The following is an 8248-nucleotide window of genomic DNA, read 5'->3' as shown; positions in this document are numbered from 1 at the left end:
CATCACCTTCAACATACATATCTCATCGTGTATTTATTAGCTCCTTCATAAAAGAAGGCAACATTCCCAATAAAGCTACAATGATTCAATTTATCATTAGGAACTTTCAGAAAAATAGTTTTGTGATTATTGTGAAAATAACTAAATAAGTAACATGACTTATATATCCATAACCCTTAAAAGCCAAATTCAAGGGAGAAGGTTGCATTTTTTTACTTTTTCTTATGAACAGTAAAATATCGATTTTGCCCTTAAGTCATGCCTATTTTTTTTGCTCAAAATTCTTATGAACAGTAAATTCACGTTTTTACCCCTTGCCTTTTCTTTTTTGTTCCTGTTTTATTTTTATTTTTGATTTTGTTTTTACCTTTTTGTTTTACTGCCTTTTACCCTTTATTCGGTTCCTTTTCTTCAGTAGTCACCTCATCTCCATTCATCTCTCCTCTCTCATACCACCATTTTCTCTCTCCTTCCTACTTTTAACATTTCTCTGTGCAAAGCTCACATCTCAAAAATAGAGCTTACCTCTTTTTCGGAATTCTCTAATGGAAGCGGCTCCTGACCTCGGTTCTTCCGCCGTTGATCGTAGTTTTCCAGCGAATTCTTACATCTAAAAAATGGAGCTTACCTCTGTTTCTCCCTCCCAGTTGTTGTCTCGCAGCTCATTTATATCTCATTTAACATTAATTTATGAATTTGGTTGATTATAGTAGTTTTGATTGAACATGATTTGGATATTGTGCGAAATTTAGGGGGTTTTTTTTATGTTTATGATTTTGTTGATTTTTTTTTTTTAGTTTGCAGCAAGATGACGAGACTTCTTTAATGGAAGCAAGAGGGTTTTAATTCTCCTCTCTTTTCTATGATTTGTATTATTTTTTTTTGGTAATTGGTTTTTCTAGTATTTCATTTTTGTTTTATAAAATAGTTAGGATTTGGGTGCTTTATTTTCAGTTTGATTTAGGATTTCTAATTATTTTTATAGATTACCTAATTGATTAGTTTAATTTTGTTTTTAGTTTCTCAAATTTTATTGATTTAGGGTTTCTGATGAATTTTTCTTTTGGTTTGTAGCTTATCAGGAGCAGTTTGGCCTAATTCATGTAATGAAAGTGGGAATAGGCATGCGAGCAAATAGATGGAGTTTGGTTGAATCCGGAATATGACACCAAAATGGTACTGCCTCATTTCTTCTACCTATGATTTTCTTTTTAATTTAGTTTATTCTTTCAATGTCATTAGTTTTGTCTATTTTTGTTGGATCTGATTTTGTTTTAACTTAGATTTTGTTTTTGTTGGATCTGATTAGTTTAATCTTCGTCAATGGTTTGTTTTCGAAAATTGATAGTATAATCTTCAAACTTAGATTTTTAGGTGGTTTCGGTTTCATAATTTTGTTGATTCCTAATTTTTGTCAATGTTTTCTATTGTTTTATTTTCCAATTATATATTGCTAATTATAGCATAAAAATCTGATATAATTGGTGGGTGTTAGTTGCAAATAGAGTGGTGGTTGTGGGGTAAAGATGCATTTGGATGATTTCAGAATTGAAAAATTTAGGGGTAGATATTTAGGGATTATAGAACTACACTAAAGGTAGCATCTTTATTATGGAGATGAGTTTAGAGTTAGGAGAGATGGTATTGTTGGGAAATTATACACAAATTGTCATAATTGTGAAGCTGCATTTTGTAATGATAATAAAAATATATATTCCTTTAGTTTTGACGTGAAATATATTATTTGATTCTGATTTTGATCCATAAAATATCTATCCTAGGGTTTCCATGCTATCGTTTTTGGGGGTTCCCTGTCTTTCGATCGGTGACTGATTACACTTTGTCATTTTCTTTCTCATCAATCCTCTTGCAATTTCAGGTAATTTGCAGTTTTAATTTCTTTTTATAATTTTAGATTTTGTTTCAATTCATAATTTTTGCTTTGGTTTTCTCCATCTTGGTCCATTTTTTTATTGTTTGGTTTGATTTTGATATTTCATCTTTGCTTGATTAATTGATCAGCTTTGATTGTTGTTTACTTTGATCAATGGATTTTTTGTTTCATGCATGCAACAATTTACTATTTTGCCTTTTATTTTTCAATAATGGTTTCACATTCTGGCATTCTAAGCTACAATAGTAGTGTTACTTCTTTTTATGGCTAATGAGGAGCCCGCTTGCTCGGGCTTTGTTGGATATCAGGGCGAAAGAGGAGATCTAGAAGAATATGGAGGTTTGTGAGTTTGTTCAAACTCGGAGGAGACTAAACCCTTTTTTCAGTTTCTTTTCTCTAAGTTGGGCTTCATCTGCTCTCCAATATTGAAATAGGTAAATGATCACTTCGAGTCTCTTATGAACAGTGTTTCTTGAATGATTTAACAAATTATGGCTGTGGGGTTTGTAATTTTATTTATTTATTTATTTTTAAAAAAATGGGGTTTGTAAATTTTGCAGAATGGTTCATGTGGTTTTCCCTCTTTACAAAAAAAAAAAAAAAAAAAAAAAAAAAAACATTTGAGAGTTTAATTTCACATTGTTGTTAAATTGATGTTAGCATAGTCAATTAAGGGTTCTATATTGGTGGATTATTCAAAAACTTGATGAGCAGATTGGTCAGCTTATATAGTATAAGCCTCTTTCCGAAGAAGAGGTTTTCATTCTTTCTCTTTCTTCAATTCGAATGTGCTAGATCCATTTGTTTTCTTTTCATCTATTTGTTAATTTTGGGACTTTTGTTTTGTTTTTTAGGGTTTATAGTACATGAAAATTTTATGATTTTTGTTTTGTTTTGTTTTTGAGGGTTTTTGGTTCCCGAAACAATTTAGGGTATTTGCGGTTGTTTCAGGCAAGCTTCAACAATCTTCAATGGCGGACGATGATTACAATGACATTGATATGGGGTAACTTCTCTTCTAATTAATTCATGTTTTTTTCGTGAATTATCGTATTTTTCACTGATTAAGCTCTTTCTCCTTCCCTTGCACACTGAACACTGATTAAAACCAGACTTTGAAGATTTTAAATTTCCATGGCACGAGCACAATATTGAAGATTACGGAACAAGTTCTTCAAGCTGAGAAATTCTTCAGTAAGCTCATCGATAAAGAGGTATTTTCTGATCTACTGGTTCTTTTTAATTCGAATTCTATCAGCTTTAATTTTGATTGTTAATAGTGTTGTTTTGCTTGAGTTGATTAGAAAAATGTATAGGCTAATTTGGCTACTCATTTCTCTCACCTCGCTTTCTCTCTCTACATATGGGTGTTTTCAGGTAAGGTAAGTGTAGACGTCGCTCGAAGTGCGCCTACATTAAAGCATGTTGTGAATATGCTTGGCACTCATAGGAAGTGGGAATTGACATAATACAATTAGGGACAAAGAAAGTAGGGAGCCGCCAACAAGTTTTTTAAGGAACTTGTAAACCGTTCACGGATCATAAAAAGGCAACCACGATAAGGGACAACGATAGGCAACAACGATTGACCCGTGAAGGTTACACCCCATTCATAATCCATGAGATTACTAACTCCATATGGTTCGGAACCACGAAAAGAGGATCGGGGATGATGGTACGAAGTGAGTCATGGAGTCACATTCGCCCGTATTGGCCTCTACTCGATTCTTATGGTGAAAAGTGATTCCTGCGATCTCAAAGGCATACAAACAAAATATTCAATTCGCTCCAAAATATTATTTAGCTAAATTGGTTAAATATTATTGCACACATTATTCTAAAATATTGGTGATCACTTCAATTAATAACAAGATTAAAAAGGATCCTAAACCGGTTTTCCAAATTATCTTATTAGGCGTGATTTTCAATTACATATTCCCTTTAAACATGCAATATGATGATCAATAAAAAAATATAACAGAATAAACATTAATATTGGAAGCAATTTAACCATAGTTCCAACAATATAAAATCGTTAGAAAAATAATAGAAATAAAAGGAACATAATTCTTACTTTGATTCTGTTTGTTTGCAACTACAAAATAATAAACGAGTTAGTAACTTCAAGGAAATATTAATAAAACAACAATTAAATTAAATTAAATAAAGTATAGTTGATTTGGGGCCAAACCCTCAAAAAGTTCTACCTTTCACGCCTTGGTTTAAGGATAGAACCACGAGTAAAGTATGGACTCCTTTGAGCACTTGAAGAAGGAATTTTGAAATAAGGGTAGGCTAGTGTTTAGGCTAAAGCATAGAAGAGAGAAAAAATCAATTCCAGAATTAATTGATGCCCCGTACATCAGAAATGAGGGGGTATTTATAGAGAAAATGTGCTGAGGGAGCACACGGAACCCTAAAATGATAAAAACCCTAAAAAGTATCCCGCGACACGGCAAACTGTACCGTGACACGGGAAATCCCACCGTCAGACGAGAAGCTTTCCTGTGACACGATGTATTTTTGGTGTGACGCGGGAAATTTTTAGTAAACGGGGAAGAAAACGCGTTAAGGGTTTACGCGGAAAAGACACGGAAATTCCCGTGTCACGGGAAATCCCACCGTCAGACGGGAATGATTCTTGTGACACGGTGGGTACCTGCCGTGGCGCGGGAATTCCCAGCCTGCTTTTCCGTCTAAATACATTTTTAACCCTAATTTCGTTCAGCATTTTAAGTGTCGATTGATAATTTCGGGCCATTTTCTGATTTATTATTATTTGGGCTAAAATAAGAAAATAATTAAATAAAATAAATAAAAGGTTTGGGCCAAAACTAAATAATAAAACAATAAAATAATAAGCACTGTCGGAATTAAATACTGAACCCGACCAATAGCGGCGGTGAAAGGTTGTTCATCATCGGGTTTGGTTTTAGGGAGACATTTTTAGGTGTCTACAGTAAGCTGGTGTTTTTCTTTTTAAGGAACAATTTTTATTGCTTAATTATTGTATTAATTGAGGAAATTTTAGTTAGTCAAGTCGGGAAAGCTGGCTTATTTCAACAGTTTATTAGACAATTATTTCATGAACTGTTGGGAGAATTATTGTGGTTTTACTGTTTACATTTATCTAAGTTGATGATTTGTGGGTTTGACATTTAATCGAAATTTTGGTGACCAAACCAACAAAGCAGCGATGATGAAGTCGGGGTCTCAGTCTTTGAGCTATTGAGGTTTTTGTGTTTATTATGAGCTAACTAAAGTACTTATTATTATTGTGAATATTGCTCGCTTTTTAGTTAGAATAATATTTTCTTAGTTTTATTACTAATAATTTTTGGGATTTTAATTTTTTCATTTGCTCTCTTTGTCTCCCTAACCTGGTTTAGATCAGTGGCAGCAGTTTGTGAAGCTCCAGTTTGTGCTAGAATTGTTCTTTATTCATTTCATGAAAGTTTTAATGTAGACATGTAACAATGGTTGATTTGATTTAGGTATGAGATGGAGTTCAATGCAAAAAGTTAAGAACTTTGAGTGGTCATCAAATAAGAGCTGGTGTTTTGGCATAGAGTTCCCGTATACTTGCCTCCGAAAGTAGAGACAGGAACATACTTCAACACGATCTTCGGGTCTCGAATTACTATGTTAGCAAGCTTGTTGGACATAAATCTGAGGTAAAGGCAATGTTTTGTCTTTCTTACTGGAATGTAGAGTACTAATCTATTATTGTTGCTGCTTAATTTGATCAATTTTTTTTGGTTTGTGATCATTAAGAATATTATTATATGTCATTCTTTAGGTGTGTGGGTTAAAATGGTCTCATGATGATAGGGAGCTTGCATCAGGAGGCGATGACAATCAGGTAATTAGATAGTATTTAATTTTAAAATAGTAAGTGGTTTGCCAATTAAAGATATTCTGAAAGGTGATTAATTTGCAAATTTCATGAAAAAAATATCAGCTATTGGTATGGAACCAGCATTCTCAGCAGCCAGTTTTGAAACTGTCTGAGCATACAGCTGTCGTGAAGGCCAGAGCTTGTATATCGTAGATGTTGCTATGTTTTTTTATGGAAAATCATAGCTGTTTCACACATCAACGAATATCAGGTATATCGCTTTGTTCGTCAATCTTTTGTAATTTTTATTTGGATTTTTAATGATTTTAATCAGTGTTATTTTGTGTTTGTTGATGATTTGTTGATTTTAATTTTGTTTTTGTGCATTAGTATTGTTAACAGTAATCAATTTATTTTTCCACTTTTTTATTTAAAATATTTTTCTAATTGGTTGGACATAAAATTGAAATTGACAGATACCCGAAGCAAATGTATCTAAGGAAACAAAGCAATTCACATACAAAGATGGAACTATGTGTGTCTTTAAGGTTCGTATTCACATTAATGTGTAGCCAATATGTAATGTCCAAATGTAGAATTATACAAGAAAAACCTGTTTTCAATTCCTTGAATTCTCACCCCAACCTACCTCCCCAAATACTTCGTATAAAATAAGATGAAAAAAGGTCTTTTGTCCTTCATCTGCTTTCTTCTTGGAGTCTATGACTCTATAATGATGAAATGTGCTGGCAGTACGATTGGGATACAAGTTTTGGGTTTTGCTGGAATGTACTTTAGTCAAACTTTTGAAGAAACGATACATATGAGTATCTCATGAGTCTTTAAAATAACACCTCTCTTCTTGTTCCAGTGCCTTTACGTTACCACTCCTTAGCCCTTTCTGTTGAACTTCCCATAACATTTGGCATTTTAAAAGGTTTTTTCTATACTGATCAATTCAAATAGAGAAGTTTTACTTTAGTTATAAGCAGCACTTTGAATTTGAGCTTTGTTGTGGTTTTCTTTATATTCATTTGGGTTATGAGTAGAGTTTTCTGTTCTATATTGAGTATTGAATTCGCTCTCCTACAATAGTTGTATTAAGCATAGGCTTTTATGTTGTTAGATGTCTGATGAGTTACTGCAATTTTCTTGGGCATCAAGTTCTAAGATGCACAATGGAACTTCTTTTTTTAACCCTGATTTGCCTGGGGGCATCTGTTGAAGTACAATATGTGTTTATGGTTTACATACGATTTGGTTTTGTAGCTTTGCATTATGAATGTGTGACACTTGATCTCTCTTTTTTAACCCTTGCTCTTATGAGTGATCAGGGTTAATATAACACAACCATAATATACCAACAATTCATCTCCCTTCTAAATTCCTTGGTAGGGATTTGAGGTCAGGCTTCCGGATAAAGCAACCATGGAACACACCGTGCGTCTTGCCATTGAAGCTTTGGACACAAAAGACATTGAAAGGGCTCGGAACTTACTAAGAATTGCGCTTCAAGTTCTGTTAGTGAGAGCCGTAAACATGGTCAACATTGCATCTCATGACATGCATGAGCTTTTACCCCCTGATAACCCTTTACTTAAGAAATGTATTGATCCAATTGATGCTTTGGTGAGGTCAACTATCAAATGGTCTCAATCTGTGGAAAGAAGTTCTTAGTGAGCAGATCTTATATTTTCATTATTAGTATGAATCTGAATCATCATTATGTAAATGCCTCCTCTTATAGACATTTATTGATGCAGGACTTTTGTTAGTTTACAGATTTTATTGAAATTGTATTGATTTCAGGCATAGTAGTGAAGGACGATTGTAAAGGTAGACTTAATGGCAAAGTTCTTCAATTGTTTGTTATTCCACCATCTGCAAGTGAAATTCAGTCCATATTCCTCAGTTTTTTTTTGTTCATATTCTCATATACAGCAGGTCCGTTGAATGAATGAATTCATCAAAATCTGATCGTAGGTAAAGTCCATTTCCGTACCTAGGCACAGGGGGTGAAATGTCATAAAGAAAATTGTATTGCGACCTAACTGTTGGGATATTAGCACAACTTGGCAATGACAACAGATAGAATCAGGAATACTATCAGAATTTCCCTCTCAATGAAAAAGATCAATCTATGGTATATACAAGTGTATTTTTATGTCTAATACAATTGCAAAACAAATATCTTACACCATCCAAGTGGTATCTTGCTAACAAAAACTTGAATGGATTCTAATACGTACACTTCAAGACCTTGATTCTGCACTTCTATAACGGTATTTTTGAACTCTGCTTATGTACTGTTTCAAGACCTTGATTTTTCTCTTCTATAATGGATTCTAATACGTACACTATTTGATTATGCACTTCTATAACGGTATTTTTGAACACTCCTTACTTGAGGGGGAGGGATTACTCAAGGGGTTTAATCATGGATTACTCGAGGGGTTACTCACTCAAGGGTTAGCAATAGCAATAGCAATAGCAATAGCAAATAGCAAATAGCAAAT

General features: G+C 33.4%; 1 long non-coding RNA gene across 10 annotated transcripts; it reads left to right on the top strand.

The window, feature by feature from the left end:
* Positions 1-303: 303 nt before the first annotated feature.
* On the top strand, positions 304-7546 carry LOC145638897 (uncharacterized). 10 transcript variants are annotated; one of them, XR_014114733.1, is made up of 11 exons: positions 304-1176; positions 1782-1879; positions 2203-2328; positions 2846-2900; positions 3007-3108; positions 3272-3569; positions 5389-5568; positions 5694-5756; positions 5856-6003; positions 6209-6280; positions 7128-7546. It is a non-coding gene; the product is annotated as an uncharacterized LOC145638897 (long non-coding RNA). The 10 variants fall into 10 exon arrangements; XR_014114732.1 differs by having other exon boundaries at positions 3272-3576; XR_014114734.1 differs by having other exon boundaries at positions 307-1176; positions 3272-3492.
* Positions 7547-8248: the final 702 nt, after the last annotated feature.

This window comes from Chenopodium album, chromosome 7, assembly GCF_948465745.1.
Source record: "Chenopodium album chromosome 7, dcCheAlbu1.1, whole genome shotgun sequence".
NCBI lineage: Eukaryota > Viridiplantae > Streptophyta > Magnoliopsida > Caryophyllales > Amaranthaceae > Chenopodium > Chenopodium album.
The sequence above is the reverse complement of the archived record's forward strand: the minus strand, read 5'-3'. Positions and strand labels throughout refer to the sequence as shown.